The sequence below is a fragment of the Pongo pygmaeus genome, chromosome 6 (assembly GCF_028885625.2).
Source record: "Pongo pygmaeus isolate AG05252 chromosome 6, NHGRI_mPonPyg2-v2.0_pri, whole genome shotgun sequence".
Taxonomy (NCBI): Eukaryota; Metazoa; Chordata; class Mammalia; order Primates; family Hominidae; genus Pongo; species Pongo pygmaeus.
Window position 1 is genome coordinate 22,262,289 of NC_072379.2, and position 20,181 is coordinate 22,282,469.

Below are 20,181 nucleotides of genomic sequence, written 5' to 3' on the forward strand. Positions count from 1 at the left end.
ATTCCTAGGTTTGTAGCGCCTTCCTCCCTCTTCAACCTCCACTTTCATCATCACATGACCTCTGCTCTGACTCTGACTCACCTGACACCCTCTTCTAAGAGCCCTTATGATGACATGGAGCCCCTGGATATTCCATGATAATCTCTCCATCTCAAGGTCCTTGACTTAAGCACATCCCCAGAGTCCCTCTTGTTACATAAGGTAACATTCCCCAGTTCTGTGGATTAGGCCATGGCTCTATTTGGAGGAGCCATTATTCAGACCACCTCACCTCTCCTGGGGTCAAGGCCTACCTTATTACATAGCTGGGCCACTCATCCCTTCCTAGGCTTATCTAGGAAATTTATGTCCTAGGGAATCCTCAGGGTGGAGAGAAAATAAGGTCCTCCAGGAGCCGATCAACAGGGACCCATGCAAGGGCCAGGCTGCCAGCCTAGAGCCTCCCGCTCACAAGTGGGAGAATCTCACATGTTCACTTTGCCCTCCTGCTTTGGAAAACCTTCCCTGGAAGGACTTTCTGTCTAGCCCATGCTCCACACTGCCTTCTGTTGTGATATTGATGAGCGAATTAGCACACTCTGCTCAACCCTCTGCTGTGGGAGGTCTCCCTGTGGAGTGATATTTGAATAAACACCTGAAGCAAGACAGCAAATGAACCAGCCATAAAAGGGACAGGGCATGGAGCAAGCCGCATGGAGGGAATAAAGGCACAAGGGCATGTAAAAGGAGAGAGCTTGACCAGTTTGAGAAACAGACAGGCCAGTGTGGCTGGAGCACAGTGAGTGAGAGAACCAGGGATTGGAGACATCAGTGGGAGCCAGATGATGCATGACTTTGGGGTCATGCAGAGAAGTCTGGGCTTGTCTAAAAGCAAGGGGAGCTGACACAGTGGATCCTGCCTATAATCCCAGAACTTGGAGAGGCCAAGGTAGGAGGATCGCTTGAGGCCAGAAGTTTGAGACCAGCCTGGGCAACATAGTAGAGCCTGTCTCTACAAAAATTAATAACAATAAACTAACTGGGCACAGTGGCATGTGTCTGTAGTCCCAGCTACTCTGGAGACTGAGATGGGAGGATCACTTGAGTCCAGGAGTTTGAGGCTGCAGTGAGCTCTGATCACACCACTGCACTCTAGCCTGGGCCACAGAGCAAGACCTTGACCCTAAAATAATTAGCCCCACAACTCCTATACTCTGCACATATACTGAGTTAGCACCATGTGGATGCTGCGATGGTTTATAATCCTGCATCTTCTGGAGTGGTGGCTGGATCCACTTAAGCTATTGAAGTTGGTTGTATGCATTCATTCTTATACTGCTAATAAAGACATACCTGAGACTGGGTAATTTATAAAGAGGTTTAATGGACTTACTGTACAGCATGGCGGGGGAAGCCTCACAACCGTGATGGAAGGCAAAGGAAGACCAAAGGCACATCTTACATGGTGGCAGGCAAGAAAGCGTGTGCAGGGAAACTGCCCTTTTATAAAACCATCAGATCTTGAGTCTTATTCACTATCATGAGAACAGCACAGGAAAAACCCGCTCCCATGATTCAATTACCTCCTACTGGGTCCCTCCCACAACACGTGGGGATTATGGGAGCTAAAATTCAAGACGAGATTTGGGTGGAGACACAGCCAAATCATATCATTGGTTTTTCCCCAGGTTCTCCCCTATAAGTCAGTGGATGCAGATGGATACTTGTGACAAAGGGCACCATTGTGGTACAGACACTGAACACACTGAAGTCCCAGCTCCTGCCCTGCCAGAATACCCTGTCCCACCTGCCAGGACCTTCCCTTAACCAACTCCCTCTTCAGGAGGTGCCCATATATTCAAGAGACAGTTTTCATAATTTTCTTTTTCTTTTTCTTTTTCTTTTTTTTTTGAGAAAGAGACTCTTGCTCTGTTGCCCAGGCTGGAGTGCAGTGGCATGATCTTGGCTCACTGCAACCTCCACCTTCTGGGTTCAAGTGATTCTCATGCCTCAGCCTCCAAAGTAGCTGGGATTATAGGCTCCCACTAGCACACCCAGCTAATTTTTTGTATTTTTAGTAGAAATGGGGTTTCACTACGTTGGCCAGGGTGGTCTCAAACTCCTGACTTTGTGATCCGCCCACCTCGGCCTCCCAAAGTGCTGGGATTACAGGCACTTGCCACCATGCCCAGCCCAGAAATTTTGTGTTTTTAGTAGAGACAGGGTTTTACCACATTGGTGAGGCTGGTCTCGAACTCCTGACCTCAGGTAATCTTCCCGCCTCGGCCTCCCAAAGGCTAGGATTACAGGCATAAGCCACTATACTCGGCCTAATTTATTTTTTATTTATTTTTATTTATTTATTTTGAGACAGAGTCTTGCTCTGTTGCCCAGGCTGGAGTGCAGTAGCGCTATCTTGGCTCACTGAAAGCTCCGCCTCCTGGGTTCATGCCATTCTCCTGCCTCAGCCTCCCAAGTAGCTGGGACTACAGATGCACACCGCCATGCCTGGCTAATTTTTTGTATTTTTAGTAGAGACGGGGTTTCACCGTGTTAGCCAGGATGGTCTCGATCTCCTGACCTTGTGATCTGCCCGCCTCGGTCTCCCAAAGTGCTGGGATTACAGGCGTGAGCCACCATGCCCAGCCCACCCGGCCTAATTTAAACATTTTAAAATCTTGTTTAAATTTTGAAATAAAATCTCAGTTTGGTTTTTAAAAAAACTCTGTCCAGGTTGTGATGACTGACATTTGTAACTTCAGCACTTTGGGAGGCTGAGGTGGGAGGATCGCCCAGGAGCTCAAGCTGGGCAACATAGGGATACCCAGTACCTCTAAAAAATAATAATAATAATAATACAAAAATTAGCCGAGTCTGGTGGTGGGCTCCTGTGATCCCAGCTACTTGGGAGGCTGAGGCAGAAGGATCACTTGAGCCTGGAAGGTCAAGGTTGCAGTGAGCTGAGATTGCACAACTCCACTCCAGCCTGGGCAACAGAGTGAGACCCTGACTCAAAAAATAATGATAATAACAGTGCTTAGTGCCACATGCCAGGAACCACAATGACAACAAGTCAGAAGGGTATTGAGTCAGGGCCCACTGAGAGCCGGCGAAGAGTCCGACTGTGGGGACGCTGCCCTTTTCCAGAAGGTGGAGGTGCAGAGGAGATCGTAAAGATCATGGCTTCTCACCCTGGCCCTGAACCCACTCACATCAGCAGCTCTCTGCAAACCAACCAGACAGCTCACACCAATAAATTAAACCTTATTTCTTGCCAGATGCAGTGGCTCATGCCTGTAATCTCAGCACTTGGGGAGGCTGAAGTGAGAAGATTACTTGAGGCCAGAAGTTCAAGACCAGCCGAGGCAACATAGTGAGACCCTGCCTCTACAGAAAATTAGGTGAGAGTGGTGGCATGTGTCTGTGGTCTCAGTTACTCAGGAGGCTGAGGCAGGAGGAGCTCTTGAGCTCAGGAGGTTGAGGTTGCAGTGAACTATTGCACCACTGCACTCCAGCCTGGAGGACAAAGCAAGACCTTGTTTCATAAAAAAACAAAAAGGAAGCAAGACAGCAGGTCTAATCCAGACTTAAGAGGAGGGTATCGGCCAGGAACGGTGGCTCACACCTGTGATCCCAGCACTTTGGGAGGCCAAGGTTGGGGGATTACGTGAGATCAGGGGTTCAAGACCAGCCTGGCCAAATGGTGAAACCCCATCTCTACTAAAAATACAAAAATTAGCTGGGCGTGGTGGCGAACACCTGTAATCCCAGCTACTCAGGAAGCTGAGGCGTAAGAATCGCTTGAACCTGGAAGGCAGAGGTGGCAGTTGAGCCAAGATCACACCACTGCACACAAGCCTGGGCGACAGAGCAAGACAACGTCTCAAAAAAAAAAAAAAAAAAAGAAAGAAAGAAAGAAAAGAAAAAAAAAAAACAAAGGCCCTTCAAATTGAGCCATCTGTACGAGGCCTGAATTCGTGCTATAGCCCTGGCGGACTGGCTTTTCATTCTATGTCTGCACAGGAACATGGTTAGAAAAGGTATCCTAGTTATATCACAATGAAAAATGTCTACCTGTAACATTCACTATTTCTTGCAGGCACCTATAACCTGTGGAAAGGGTGAAAAGCTCAGAAGATTCTATTGTCTATTTGATTTTATTTATTTAGTTCTGAGGCAGTGTCTCGCTCTGTCATCCCGGTTGCAGTACAGTGGCACGATCATAGCTCACTGCAGCCTCAAACTCCTGGGCTCAAGCAATTCTGCCTCAGCCTCCCAAGTAGCTAGGACTACAGATTTGCGCCACCACACCCAGCTACTTTTTTTTTTCCTGTAGAGATGAGGGTTTCACTATGTTACCCAGTCCGGTCTCAAACTCTTGGACTAGAGTGATCCTCCCACCTGGGCCTCCCAAACGGATGGGATTACCGGCATGAGCCACCATGCCTGGCCTCACATATTTCGTTATATAAAACACCAAAGATCCTTTTAAGGAGCTGAACAAACCAGTAATTTTTAAAGAAAAAAGTAGTGGGAGTGTCTAGTACAACCGAAACCAGGCATCAAAGTCAGCAGTTAAACATTCCAGGCTGGGCACAGTGTCTCATGCCTGTAATCTCAATACTTTGGGAGGCCCAGGCGGGAGGACTACTTGAGCCCTGGAAAGTGAAGTTTGCAGTGAGCCATGATCATGCCACTGTATTCCAGCCTGGAAGACACAGTGACATCCTGTCTCAAAAATAAATAAATAATAAATAAATAAAGAACCAGTGCTCACTTCGGCAGCACACATGCTAAAATTGGCATGACATGGAGAAGATGAGCATGGTCCCTGTGAAAGGATGATACACAAATTCATGAAGCATTCCATATTTAAAAAAAATTTCAGAACCAAGAAAATGAATGAATCAAAGAGAAGACCCTGGTGATTCCTTTGATATTAGAAAAAATCGGCCAGGCACAGTGGCTCATGCCTGTAATCCCAGCAATTTGGGAGGCTGACGCAGGTAGATCACTTGAGGTCAGGAGTCTGAGACCAGCCTGGCCAACATTGTGAAACCCCGTATTTACTAAAAGTACAAAATTAGGCTGGGTGCGGTGGCTCATGCCTGTAATCCCAATACTTTGAGAGGCTGAGGTGGGTGGATCACCTGAGGTCAGGAGTTCAAGACCAGCCTGGCCAACATGGTGAAACCCCATCTCTACTAAAAATACAAAACTTAGCCAGGTATGGTGGCAAGCGCCTGTAATCCCAGCTACTCAGGAGGCTGAGTCAGAAGAATTGCTTGAACCTGGGAGGCTGAGGTTGCGGTGAGCTGAGATCATGCCACTGCACTCCAGCCTGGGAGACAGAGCAAGACTCCATCTCAAAAAAAAAAAAAAAAGTACAAAATTTAGCCGGGACGTGATGGCACATGCCTGTAATCCCAGCTATGTGGGAGGCCGAGGCAGGAGAATGCTTGAACCCAGGAGGCGGATGTTGCAGAGAGCCGAGATCACACCACTGCACTCCAGCCTATATTACAGAGCGAGACTCCGTCTAAAAAAACAAATTAATTAATTTAAGTTCAAGGGATTCTCCTGCCTCAGCCTCCTGAGTAGCTGGGACTACTGGCACGTGCCAACATGCCTGGCTAATTTTTTTGTATTTTTCATAGAAACAGGGTTTCACCACATTGGCAGTCTGGTCTTGAACTTTTGACCTCAGGTGATCCTCCCGCCTCAGCCTCCCAAAGTGCTGGGATTACAGGCATGAGCCACCGTGCCCAGCAATAGATTAATTAAATTTAATTTTTTTTTTAAATTTGCAATCCTGAGTTTGCAAGAAGAGTGAACTGTGACCTGGTGACCAGCACAGAGCATTTTGGAGTTCACAGCGTGCTTGCTGGGAAACTGTGTTAGCCAAAGTTGTGGCATCATCTCTGGCCACTCACTTTATTCAAAAGATCTGGCTCAAAATGACTATTTATGGAAGTCAACTCTAGCCTCAAGAGACAAAAAACCACTGGAATTCTACAGATATTCAAAAGAAGGTAATTAAGGTTATTAAAAAGCAATGAAGGGCCAGGCACAATGTCTCACGCCTATAATCCCAGCACTTTGGGAGGCTGAGGCAGAAGGGTCACTTGAGGCCAGGAGTTTCAGACTAGCCTGGGCAACATAGTGAGGCCCTGTCCCTACAAAATGATTTTATTTTTATTTTTGGGATTTTTATTTATTTATTTATTTTGAAACAGAGTTTCACTCTTGTTGTCCAGGCTGGAGTTCAGTGGTGTGATCTCGGCTCACTGAAACCTCTGCCTCCTGGGTTCAAGCGATTCTCCTGCCTCAGCCTCCTGAGTAGCTGGGATTACGAGCCTGTGCCACAATGCCTGGCTAATTTTTTGTATTTTTAGTAGAGCCAATTTCACCATGTTAGCCAGGCTGGTCTCCAACTCCTGACCTCAGGTTATTTGCCTGCCTTGGCCTCCCAACGTGCTGGGATTATATAGGTTTGAGCCACCGTGCCCAGCCCAAAAATAATTTTAAAAATTAGCTGAGTATGTTGGTGTGTGCCTGTTGTCCCAGCTACTCCAGAGGCTGGGATGGGAGGATCACTTGAGGCCAGCAGTTTGAGGTTGCAGTGAGCCAGGATTGCACCACTGCCCTCCAGCCTGGGTGACAGGGAGAGATTTTGTCTCTAAAAAGGAAGCAAGGAAGAGCTTTTCCTCCAAATACACCCACTTCATCTGGGGCAGTTACAAGATTCCAGGAAATACGGAAAAGCTAACTTGAGTACCTTTTTGGATGTATGCTAATGGGAAAACAAATGTCATTAATTAACTCATAGAACGGCTAAGAGGAAAGAATCTTAGGGGACGTGTGGTTTCACTCCTCATTTTAAACATGAGGAAATCGGGTACCAAAGAGACGAAGTAACTCACCAGGTAGAGAGAGAAGAGCCTCTCTTACCACAAGGGGTCTCTCATCGGAAAACAGGCAAAAGTTGTTCCTTGCCTGCATTCTCCAAGATCCTAGCCCAACATAGAATAGAAATGCCTCCACTTCAGAGGACAACTGGTTTGTCCTTTGCCTTTTACACCCCTTTCAGCAAGTGATATTTCTCAGCTTTGTGTTTGTGCAAACTCTTGAGTAGCACAGACTCCTGAGCTAAGAGACACTCCACTCTGTTTGCAATTGAGGGCAAAGGCTGGGATGCTTGGGCACAGCTCCAGGCTCCTTTCCCAGAAGTCTGGGGTGGCAGGAAACAAAAGAATTTATTTTTCAAACACTGAGTAGAGACTTGGCTCATCAAGTAGAGGTAAACTTACTCTTTTTTTTTTTTTCCTTGAGACGGAGTTTCGCTCTTGTTGCCCAGGCTGGTGTACAGTGGCATGATCTCGGTTCACTGCAACCTCCCCCTCCCAGGTTCAAGAGATTCTCCTGCCTCAGCCTCTCAAGTAGCTGGGATTACAGGTGCTTGCCACCAGGCCCAGCTAATTTTTTATATTTTTAGTAGAGATGGGGTTTCACCATGTTGGCCAGGCTGGTCTCAAACTCCTGATCTCAGGTGATCCACCTGCCTCGGCCTCCCAAAGTGCTGGGATTATAGGCGTAAGCCACCATGCCTGGCCTTAGAGTTGGTATTTTATAAAGAATAGAAGTTTACATAGCTCACAATTTTAGGTTACGGAAGTCTAAGAGCACGCCATTGACATCTGATGAGAATCAGATTTCCACATCACAAAATGGCCGCAGGCATGAAGATGACAGAAAGTGGACACCAGAGAGCTTACTTTTATAATAGACCTACTTTCCTGCCAGCTAACCCACTCTGGAAATAGTGACACTAATTTATTCATGAGAGTAGATCCCTCAGAACCTAATATCTTCTTAAAGGTCTAACTTTATAATTTTATAACAATGGCAGTTAAATTTCAAAATGAATTTTGAAGGGGGAATTGAAACCATAGCAATTTGTTTTTATTCGATAACTAAATTATTTGATATTTAAAAAATTGTTGATTTGCCATTACTTTTAATGGCAAAGACCGCAATTACTTTTGCACCAACAAAATAATGTCTTTGTTTTTCTTTTCATGTTGTCTTCTCTTGTGTTTTCTTGATTTTTTTTTTTTTTGCTTTTGTTGTTATATGCTTTGATTCCCATTTCTTTTTTTCTTTTTCTTTTCTTTTTCAGATGGAGTTTCGTTCTTGTTGTCCAGGCTGGAGTGCAATGGCGCCAACTCAATTTCTGCCTCCCAAGTTCAAGCGATTCTCCTGCCTCAGCCTCCCGAGTAGCTGAGATTACAGGCATGCGCCACCACGCCTAATTTTGTATTTTTAGTAGAGACAAATTTTCTCCATGTTGGTCAGGCTGGTCTCGAACTCCCGACCTCAGGTGATCCACCTGCCTTGGCCTCCTAAAGTGCTGGGATTACAGGTGTGAGCCACCACGCCCGGCTGCTTGATTCCTTTTTCTTTTGTGTGTATACTACAAATTTTCTTTTAGTTACCAAGAGACTTACATAAAACATCTCAGTTATAACAGTCTAGCTTACGATAATAACAATTCAACTTCGATGTATAGAAAGACTCAACAGTTTTACTCTCTTCAATATATGATTTATATCACACTTTATATTTTTTATGTTGTGTATCTCATAATAAATTATTTAAGCTATATGTATTTTGAATACTTTTGTCTTGTAGTTTTTATCCCTAAGTTAAAAGTAATTCATGCACCCCCATTACAGGTATCATTAGCATTTTATTCATTTTTCTCTACCTATACCTAAATAATGATATAATTTAATTCTAATATTTATTTTATATATAATTAATTTCACAGTATTCTAGAAAATTACATTGTTTTTGCTTTGGAATATTATTTTCTTGTGTTCATATGGCTGTATTATAGATCTTATATTTTGTGTAATAGCAAGAATATATTAATAACATAACTTTTAGTATCTTTTAAATACTTATTAATTAAAAGGTTCCATTTTTTCATTAGACTTTTACTAATTCTTCTAATGTATTTTTTGTGAAACTTTACTGCTATACATTGCATGCCAATAATTAAAAATGCCAGATTTTCATATGTTCATAGTCACATTTGAAAACTGTAGTTATTTAAAGAATTATTTTCTGATACAGCTATGCTAATATTCAGTATTTTATAGGTCAACATGTTTTACTTTTGTTTTTAACTCCATTTTACTGCACTTTTTTCATATAGGTTCCTTTGGATTATTTAATTGTATTTTTGTTTTTAACGTTACATTTATGATTTGGATGGTAATTTTTCACTCTGTATTATTTATAAAGATGTGGTGTTTAATAGGGCCAGGAGCGGTGGCTTATGCCTGTAACCCAAGCACTTTGGGAGGCCAAGGAAAACGGATCACCTGAGGTCGGGAGTTTGAGACCAGCCTGACCAACATGGAGAAACCCCGTCTCTACTAAAAATACAAAATTAACTGAGCGTGGTGGTGCATGTCTGTAATCCCAGCCACTTGGGAGGCTGAGGCAGGAGAATCACTTGAACTTGGGAGACGGAGGTTGCGGTGAGCCAAGATCACACCATTGCCCTCCAGCCTGGGCAACAAGAGTGAACCTCCATCTCAAAACAAAACAAAAATGTGGTGTTTTAATCAAATATAAATCGCTGTATTTCACTTGGAGCAAATTTTAAAGAACAAGGATAAGTGAGATCCCTTCCTTCCTTCCTTCCTCCCTCCCTCCCCCACCCCACCACTCTCTTTCTTTACTGGTACCAAAACAGAGCTATAGACCAATGGAACAGAATAGAGCCCTCAGAAATAATACCACACATCTACAACCATCTGATCTTTGACAAACCTGACAAAAACAAGAAATGGGGAAAGGATTCTCTATTGAATAAATGGTGCTAGGAAAACGGACTAGCCATATGTAGAAAGCTGAAACTGGATCCCTTCCTTACACCTTATACAAAAATTAATTCAAGATGGATTAAAGACTTAAACGTTAGACATAAAACCATAAAAACCCCTAGAAGAAAACCTAGGCATTACCATTCAGGACATGGGCATGGGCAAGGACTTCATGACTTTCTTTCTTCTTTCTTTCCCTTCCTTCCTTCCTCCCTCCCTCCCTCTCCTTTCCTTCCCTCCTTCCTTCCTTCCTTTTCTTTCTTTCCTTTCTCTCACCCTGTAGCCCAGGCTGGAGTGCAGTGGCAGGATCCGGGCTCACTGCAACCTCCGCCTCCCTTCAAGCTATTCTCCTGTGTCAGTCTCCCTAGTAGCTGGGACTGCAGATGCGCATCACCATGCCCAGCTAATTTTTTTGTATTTTTAGTAGAGACGGGGTTTCACCATGCTGGCCAGGCTGGTCTTGAACTTCTGACCTCGTGATCCACCTGCCTCAACTTCCCAAAGTGCTGGGAGATTACAGGTGTGAGCTGCCGCACCCAGCCTCATAAGTCAGACATTTCTATTGCCTATAAAAGTTACTAATATTTGCATGTATAAATATTGCTCCATTTTGTTTATTAATTATCTTGCTTATTTCTTTTCTCGGGTGGTTGTTAGCGTTTTATTGTCTGCATGAGTAGTCAGAAAGGCAGTCTAAAATTACCATCTATTTATTGTTTGAATCTATGTTATTGTGTGAGAAAAATCCTTATTATTTGAAGTAATTTTTGAAAAATGTAACTATTTTATGAGAGATGTAAATATTTGTGATTAAAAACATAAAATTACCATCTTAAACATTTTAAAGTTGTATACTTAAGCTATATGTTTAGTATTTTTAAGTATATTTACATTATATGAAACAGATATCTAGATAATTTTATCTTTAAAAAGTACAATCTAATGTTCAATAAATTGTCTTCTCTTTCTCTCTTTTCTGTGTCTGAAGAACATCATTTTACTTTCTGTTTTGTCTGTCTCTTTTTGAGTATCTTATGTTAGTCAACATATTTTTTCCCACATCTTTAATTTTGACAAATAAGTTATTCTCCTCTCAGTTCAGATTCATCAGGAAATTGAATTGTATCCAGAAGAATTAAAACTGAAAGACTAATATGTTTGTTAAAGCAATGCAGATTATCATACTAATAAACCCTATAATTTCAAAGGCTTAGCAGAAGAATACATTTTCTGCTTACACCACCATCCCCTTTGGTTTATTTCTGGTTAAGAAAACTTCTTTGTGATTATTTGGAGATTAGATTATTTTTCTAAATTTTCTATCTGCATTCTCCTCTTTCTTCCTCCAATAGATGAAAAAAGATGCAAAGAAGACACATTTGCTTTTCAACCACACATCACTTCCAGTCACTATGCTGAGCAGAGTCAATGCGCACAGAGCTGAGAACAGCAGTTTTCTGGCAGGACAGCCACTTCTGAGCAAAAAATGACACAATAAAACTATAAATCTTTCATGGAAAGCTAACATATTTTCAGCAAATTAAGCATATGCATGAATAAAATTCTTGTGGTAAAATAAAGATTCATTTTATTGACTCCTACTGAGCTCAGGTAATAGCAAATAAAAAACCAGCAAATATACAGCAAAAAAGTTATTTGAAATTGAAATACTGTGGATAAAGTTATTCTGTCAATTAAAGTAAAAATATTTTTATCTCATACTAATCGTCTACCTATAGTTGTACAATATCAAATGCTGCTTTTTATTAACAATTGTACTTCATACAAGTATTCCATATAAGTATCACCCTTCTTCACTGTTTCAGTGCCTCCTGATGTGGTGCTATTGCTACTTTAAGAGTGATGATGAACAGCACTTGTCTGAATTGTTCCCATGTGGCAAACACTGTTATATGGCCCAAAGTTAACACATCTATTATTTTCTTCTAAATTTACTGATGAAATAAAATTCTCAGCTAAGAAAGAATTGATCTCATTCAAATATGTTTTATGAAATTTGGTTGACATTTCAGTGTCTCTGACTTAAATGGCATATTGAAAATTTCCATGAATTCAAATGGAGTGTTATACATGAACAATCCTTTCATGTTTCATACTAAAACCTTTCTGGGCCGGGTGCGATGGCTCACGCCTGTAATCCCAGCGTTTTCGGAGGCTGAGGTGGGCAGATCACCTGAGGTTGGGAGTTCAAGACCAGCCTGACCAACATGGAGAAACCCCGTCTCTACTAAAAATACAAAATTAGCCATGCGTGGTGGCGCATGCCTGTCATCCCAGTTACTCGGGAGGCTGAGGCAGGAGACTGGCTTGAACCTGGGAGACGGAGGTTGAGTTGAGCTGAGATCTCGCCATTGCACTCCAGCCTGGGCAACAAGAGTGAAACTTCGAAAAAAGAAAAAAAAAGCCTTTCTGAGGCAGTGTAAGATTCGTAAAATGTCTTCATAATATAGAAGAAATGTGTTAACTATGTTCCCAGTAATCGACTCTGAACAGTGAGCATTCTCAGTTCCCAGTATTCAAACTGAGTCATTCAGGAAAAATTGGTATCTCCGTAAGAAGACAGAAAAAGGTGTTTGGGGGAGGGTCACAACATTGCACATAAATGCTTTCTACATGCACCTGTTAGGATCTTAATCTAGTTGGTCTATCATTTGCATGGCTAGATAGTTACTGAATCTAGTCACACTATTTTTTTTGCAGATAATGACTTCTGTTACCTATAAGTTTCATACAATAACTTGCTCAGTTAAAACATGAATCTTTTGTTAATTTACCCTAAATTGAGGGACTAGATTCACAATTTCTAAACTTTCAATGTGAAAGAAAATAAGAGAAGAGTAATGTGTGTATGTAGTATGCATTTTCTTGCTTAACTATCAAAATTCTTCTCATATTGCCTTGGACACTCTAGGCAGCCACCTACAAAATATTCCCTCCTAATTTTTTAGCCAGGATATTAGATTTCAAAAGGTCAAGGACTTAATAATTGGTCTAAGCCAAAATCTTGTCTTTGGTTCTTTCAAAGAGCACGGCAATTATGCCAAGCCATTTAAAAATGTGGATCTGATGACTTTTATTTCAAATGTTTTCTCTAATTGTTTGCTCTAATTGTCTGATTGTGTTAATGTAGAAGAGAAACTATCTACATAATAATTCATGCATCCAAGAAATATTCATGTTAAGGTGACCAAAGTTCAATATTGTATTACAGAATAGTAGAATACTCTAAAATTAGAAAGTCAGATTATTTATGAATTCATTAATTTTTCAACATTTTCCAGTGTTGAAATTAAATAATTGGCTATGCTTTTTCATGATAAATTCAATTCTAGGATAGTTCTCACTGGACTGCATATTTTTTTCCCTTTTTCTTTTCGGCGGGGAGGGGGTGGTCGGGGGATGGAGTTTCCACTCTTGTTGCCCAGGCTGGAGTGAAACGGTGTGATCTCGGCTCACCACAACCTCCGCCTCCCAGGTTCAAGCGATTCTCCTGCCTCAGCCTCTTGAGTAGCAGGGATTACAGGCATGCACCACCATTCCTGGCTAATTTTGTATTTTTAGTAGAGATGGGGTTTCTCCATGTTGATCAGTCTGGTCTCGAACTATCTCTGGTGATCCGCCTGCCTTGCCCTTCCAAAGTGCTGGGATAACAGGCGTGAGCCACTGCACCCTGCCAGTATTCTTGTCATGAATTACGTAAAACTGAGTTACCATAATGGTGCAGAAATGCTAATTTAATCAGAATGAGAATGAATACAGCCTTGTTGGTAGACTACTGGTATCCCAGAGGCTGATCATTTACTTTGGCTATGCACGCATTGCTTCATAATGCCAGTGAGGCCCTTTCAATCAAGTTACCTTTGTTTCCCATTGATGTGATCATGTTCTGGTCTGTTTTTCTTAAGCTGTCCCAGGTGAGGGGTGATTATTTCCTGCATAAATGAGATCCCTTCTTTTTCCTCTGCCATAAGATCCTCCTATTCTCCCTATTGAAAGCAACAGGTTGAAGGCAGAAATGGAGACAATATACAAATATATCCCTTTCCATGTGGCCACCATAAACAGCTTAGGGCATCACTTACCAAGATGATTGATTAATTTCAGGGAAGCAAGGGTGTTCTTCTATGATGTGCTCTTTCTCTTAAAAGCACCTCTGATTAAGTTTAGTCTAGTCAAGATAATCCCTCTTATGATAAACAGGAAGCCAACACATTAGTAACATAATTACATGAATAATGTCCTGCCACAGTCACACATTTTCTGACACTCAGGAGAAAAGATTACACAGCAGGTGTGCACTCAAGTGGAAACCTGAGGGTCATTTAAGAATTTTGCCTACCCACCTGAATAGATTTCTAAAATTGCCTTTCAGTTGCTTTTGTTGTCTTTCTAAGTAAATGAACATATCATCTGCAAACAATAATTAATTGAACTGCTTTTCAATTTTATTCATTAAAATAATTATATTTTTCTGGCTTATATGAAGTATTTCTTATTTATAATATACATTCACACATATACATATATAACAATACAGATCTATCTATTTTCATTTTTGTTAAATTTTTAAGAATGGATGTTAAAGGTACCTTATTTTCTGTTTGAAAGTGTTTTTATTGTTGTTTTCAAGAGTATTATCTCTGGAGTCAAAGTTGCTTGTGTTTTAATACTGGCTCTGCTATTGTGAGGAATTTATTTCTCTCACTGGCTCTGTTTTCTTTATAAATTGAGGACAATAATGATACCTTTGTTATTAAGTTACCATGTCTATTAGACCATTCTCACACTGCTATAAGGACACACCAAAGACTAGGTAAATTATAAAGAAAAGAGGTTAATTTGACTCACAGGTCAGCATGGCTGGGGAGGCCTCAAGAACCTTACAATAAAGGGAGAAGGTGAAGGAGAAGCAGGTATTCTTTTCACTAGGTGAAGGAGAGCAGGAAAAATTACCACTTATAAAACCATCCGATCTCATGAGAACTCACTCACTATCATGAGAACACCATGAGTATCATTCTGCCCCTGGCCCCTTCCAAATCTCATGCCCTTTTAATATTTCAAAACCAAACCTGCTTTCCCAACAGTCCCCCAAAGTCTTAACTCATGTTAGCATTAACCCAAAAGTCTAAGTCCAAAGTCTCATCTGAGACAAGGCAAATCCCTGCTACCTATGAGCCTGTATATCAAAAGCAAGTTAGTAACTTCCAAGATACAATGGGGGTACAGGCTATAGATAAATTCTCCCATTTCAAATGGGAGAAATTGGCCAAAACCAAGGAGCTACAGGCCCCATGCAAGTTTGAATTCCAACGGGGCAGTCAGTAACTCTTAAAGCTCTGAGATGATCTCATTTGACTCCATGTCTCACATGTGGGGCCATGCTGATGCAAAGGGTGGGTCCTTATGGCCTTTGAAAGCTCCTTCATGGAATGGAATTGAATGCCTGTGGCTTTTCCACATGCACAGTGCAAGCTCATGGTGGATCTGTCATTCTGGGGTCTGGAGCATAGTGGCCTTCTCACAACTCTAGCAGGCAGCTTCAGTGGGGACTCTGTGTGAGGGCTCCAACCCCACATTTGCCTTCTGCATTGTCCTATCACAGGCATTTTATGAGGGCTCTGCCCCTGTAGAAGACTTCTGCCTGAACATCGAGGCATTTTTTATACATCCTCTGAAATCTAGGCAGAGGTTCCTAGAGCTCAACTTTTGTCTTATATGCACTCGCATACCCAACACCACATGGAAGCCACCAAAGCTTGAGGATTGCCCTTTCTGAAGAAATAACCCAAGCTGTGCCTTGGCCCTTTTTAGCCACAGCAGGATCTGGAGCAGCTGGGATGCAGGGAACCCAAGTCCCAAGGCTTCACAGAGCTGTGGGGCCCTGGGCCTCAACCATGAAACCACTGTTTCCTCCTAAGGCTTCTGGCCTGTGATGGAAGGACCTGTCTCGGATCTTTGACATGACCTGACGACATTTTCCCCATTGTCTTGGCTATTAACATTTAGCTTCTCTTTACTTTTGCAAATTTCTGCAGTGGCTTGAATTTCTTTCCAAAAAATGGGGTTTTACATTCTACTTCATGGTCAGGTTGCAAATTTTCCAAACTTTTATGTTCTGCTTCCATTTTAAACATATTTTTCCCATCTCCATCTGAGATAACCTCAGCCTGGACTTTATCATCCATATCACTATTAGCATTTTGGTCAAAAGCATTCAACAAGTCTCTAGGAAGTTCCAAACTTTCCCACATTTTTCTATCTTTTTCTGAGCTCTCTAAACTGTTTCAACCTCTGCCTATTACCCAGTTCCAAAGTCACTTCCACATTTTCAATTATCTTTATAGCAGTACCCCAAACTCCCAGCATTAATTTTCTGTATTAGTCTGTTTTCACACTACCATGAAGATACTACCAGAGAATGGGTAATTTATACAGAAAGGAGGTTTAACTTACAATTCTGCATGGCTTGGAAGGTCTAGGAAACCTACAATTATGGTAGAAGGCAAAGGACAAGCAAGTACCTTCTTGACTAGGCAGCAGCAGAGAGGGAGAGCAGAAAAAACCACCACTTATAAAACAATCAGATCTTTTGAGAACTCAATTACTATCATAAAAACAGCATGGAGGAAAATTACCCCCATGTTCCAATCACCTCCCACCAAGTCCCTCCCTTGACACGTGGGAATTACAATTTGAGATAAGATTTGGGTGGGATAAGATTTTACAGTAACAAATTCAATACAAGGCACACAATGTAGATTTTTTTTTAAGAATCTCTGAGGTTTCCAGGTTTCTCATTAATTATCCACTTTATTAAAATAATCTTTTTTGTTTCAATATTGTTCTTCAGTTCTGAAATGCATACAAACTCACACACAAACACACTCACTTGCTACATAACTTATGTGTAAGGTATATCTTTTTAAAAAACTTTTTAAACAGTGTCTTGCTCTGTCATCCAGGCTGGAGTGCAGTGGTGGCATCTCAGCTCACTGCAACCTCCGTATCCCAGGATCAAGCAATTCTCCTGCCTCAGCCTCCCTAGTAGCTGGGAATACGGGCATGCACCACCACGCCCAGCTAACGTTTTATATTTTTAGTAGAGATGGGGTTTCTAGATTACAGGCATGAGCCACTGTGCCTGGCTGATATATCTTTAGAGTAATAAATTTGTATATGTAACTCTGTGTAAATCAAAATTAAAAGTCTGTTTTTGTTCATCAGCAGAGAGGCCACATGTACAAAAAACATATAAAACAAATTTTGAAAACTATTTAATCAAGACTCAGAAATGTATGGATATTAATTATCCTCATGTAACTTTTATGATCATAAAATGACCCTGTGGTTAATAATAATTCAATTGCACATATTGAAATAACTAAAACTGTATAATGGGATTGTTTGTAATACAAAGGATAAATACATGCCCGAGGTGATGAATGCCTCATTTACTCTGTTGTGATAATTAAATATTATGTGCATGTGTTAAAATATCTCATATATGTCATAAGTGTGTATGCACACTACCCACAAAAATTTTAAAAAAAATTAAATAAGGTAAAAAAGTACAAATTTGTCCTATGGGAACAAAATTCTTCAACTTGTTTGCTGTTTAAAACCACTAGCAGGCCAGGCATGGTGGCTCACACCTGTAATCCCAGCACTTTGGTATACCGAGATGGGGGTATCACCTGAGGTCAGGAGTTTGAGACCAGCCTGGCCAACACGGTGGAACCCCGTCTCCACCAAAAATACAAAAATTAGCTGGGAGTGGTGGTGCGTGCCTCTAGTTCCAGCTACTTGTGAGGCTGAAGCAGGAGAATCACTTGGACCCAGGAGGTGGAGGTTGCAGTGAGCTGAGATCGCACCACTGCACTCCAGTCTGGGTGACAGAGCAAGACTTCATCTCAAAACAAACAAACAAAAACACTGGCAAAAACAGAGATTACTAGTGATGTCATTCCCCTACATTAACAAATAGTATATGGTCACCATCTTTTACCCAGAACCTTAAGTAAGATGAGACACGTTAGTGTCAATGGCAACTTAATACTTCTTTCAAAGCACAATAGTTTTAGCTCATTAAAAACAACTTTGTTTACATAAAGGTACAATTGATAAAATAATTTACTACTGACATTCAAAGGTTTTCCTCACTAGAATTTAGAATATTACTCTGAACACCCGCCTTATACATCACTAAAACAATGTTATAAATCAACCACAAAGAACCTCTCCATTTAGATTTTCATTATGCATCTTACAACTTAATGTCCTTACTCGTCCATAGAAAAGTTCATGAATAATGGACGCCTATAAAAAACAATCTCTCATATCTCTGATGCAACAAATGGCCCAATACTTTCACATAAACAATGGGAAGAAAGGATCAACATAAGTAATTTGAAACTTGAGTTACATTACTATTTGCTTTTCAGAAAATCTATAATTTTTTTTTACAAAGAAAGAAGCATACCTTGAATGTAATTATAAATCTCCAAACAAATCTACTTCTTTATATTGTTAGATTTATATCTTTTTTACACTCAACACTCTGATTTAGTGTAATGTCTGAAGTTTCAGTGCCTTCATTCTTTCTACTGTGAATCCTCAAATGTTTATATAGACTTAATTTTTGATTAAATATATTTTCCCCATTTACTACATCTGCAAAAATATTTTTTAGTATAAACTAGTGTTTTCTAAACTGTAGTTTTTGAACAAATATTTTTTGACATTCATTTACACTTTGTCCCCAGTATAAATTCTCTGATGTTCAACAAAGTTTGAGCATCTGCTTCAGGGTTTTCCTTTGATATAAAATGTGTACAGTAAAATCTGTAATACAAATAAACATACTACACAATCCTCCTTATGTTTTAATGTTTGTCTTTAGAATAAATAGTCTTTACTTTAAAGGCCTATATTTTCTGAAAGGTCTTTTTACAGTAATCACATTTATGCCTTTTTTTTTTTTTAGACGGATTCTTGCTCTGTCACCCAGGCTGGAGTACAGTGGTGCGATCTTGACTCACTGCAACCTCCACCACCTGGGTTCAAGCAATTCTCCTGCTTCAGCCTCCTGAGTAGCTGGGATTACAGGTGCACACCACCATGCCTGTCTAATTTTTGTGTTTTTAGTAGAGATGGGAAGTCACCATGTTAGCCAGGCTGGTCTTGAACTCCTGACCTCATGTTCCACCTGCCATGAGCTCCCAAAGGGCTGAGATTACAGGCATGAGCCACCACATCTGGCCTATAATGCTTTTGTTAAGTATAAACATTCTGATATTGAGTAAGATGTGAACAGATATTAATGGCTTTTCACATTCTTTATATTTGTACAATTTTTCTTCCTGTGCAATAAGATGTGAAAATTTGTTAAAAGTTTTGCCACATTCTTCATATTTGTATGCGTTTTCTTCAGTATAAATTATCTTACCTACTATAACATGTACTTAAACTACAATTTAAAGGCCTTACCTCATTTAACACATTTCTAGAGTTTCTCACCAGTATGATTTCTCTATTTTAGAAAAATTTCAGGTGTGGTTAAATGCTGTCACATTTTTTATGTATGTAGAGTTTCTCTCCAGTATAAAATATTTTAATTAATAAAGATGAGGAACGAGTTAAAAGCTTTGCCACATTTTTTTTTTTTCACAATTGCAGGGGTTCTCTCCAGTATCAATTATTTTACATTTATTCAAACAAAAAGTTTGATGACTTTTAAAAGACATTTCCATATTCCTTATTGGAGGGTTTCTCTTCAGTATCAATTCTTTTAGTGTATAATAAGGGTTCAAGACTAGTTAAAAGCTTTACCACATTCTGTTTTTGTAGGGTTTGTCTCTAGAATGAATTATCTGATATTGTGTAAGGCCTGAGATGTGCTTAAACGTTTTGTCACATTTTTGACCTTTGTAGAGTCTCTCTAATATAAATTCTCTTAGTCTTTGGGAGGCCGAGACAGGTGGTTCACCTGAAGTCAGGAGTTTGAGACCAGCCTGGTCAAAATGGTGAAACCCCATCTCTATCAAAAATACAAAACTCAGTCAGTGTGGTGGCATGTGCCTGTAATCTCAGCTACTCAGGAGGCTGAGGCAGGAGAATCGCTTGAACCCAGGAGGCAGAGGTTGCAGTGAGCTAACATTGTGCCACTGCACTCCAGCCTGAGTGACAAAGTAAGACTCTGTCTCAAAAAAATTTTTTTAAATAAATTCTCTTAGGTTCATTAAGGTTTGAGGGGTGGTTAAAGGCTTTGTTACTTTTTTTTTTT

The 20,181-nt window shown here is 40.8% G+C and overlaps 1 long non-coding RNA gene and 1 other non-coding gene across 3 annotated transcripts in view; both read left to right on the top strand.

The window, feature by feature from the left end:
- The window catches only part of LOC134739928 (uncharacterized), a 118,611-nt gene extending 107,169 nt beyond the window's left edge, over positions 1 to 11,442 (top strand). Inside the window, exons 3-4 of one of the 2 annotated variants that reach the window (XR_010127084.1) lie at positions 3,258 to 3,380; positions 11,228 to 11,442. This is a non-coding gene — a long non-coding RNA (uncharacterized LOC134739928). Of the gene's footprint in view, positions 1 to 3,257; positions 3,381 to 8,158; positions 8,562 to 11,227 lie in introns of those variants that run through there. The other variant, XR_010127085.1, reaches the window with a different exon arrangement.
- Positions 4,749 to 4,855, top strand: LOC129041751 (U6 spliceosomal RNA). Its single transcript, XR_008503907.1, has one exon. It is a non-coding gene; the product is annotated as a U6 spliceosomal RNA (small nuclear RNA).
- Positions 11,443 to 20,181: the final 8,739 nt, after the last annotated feature.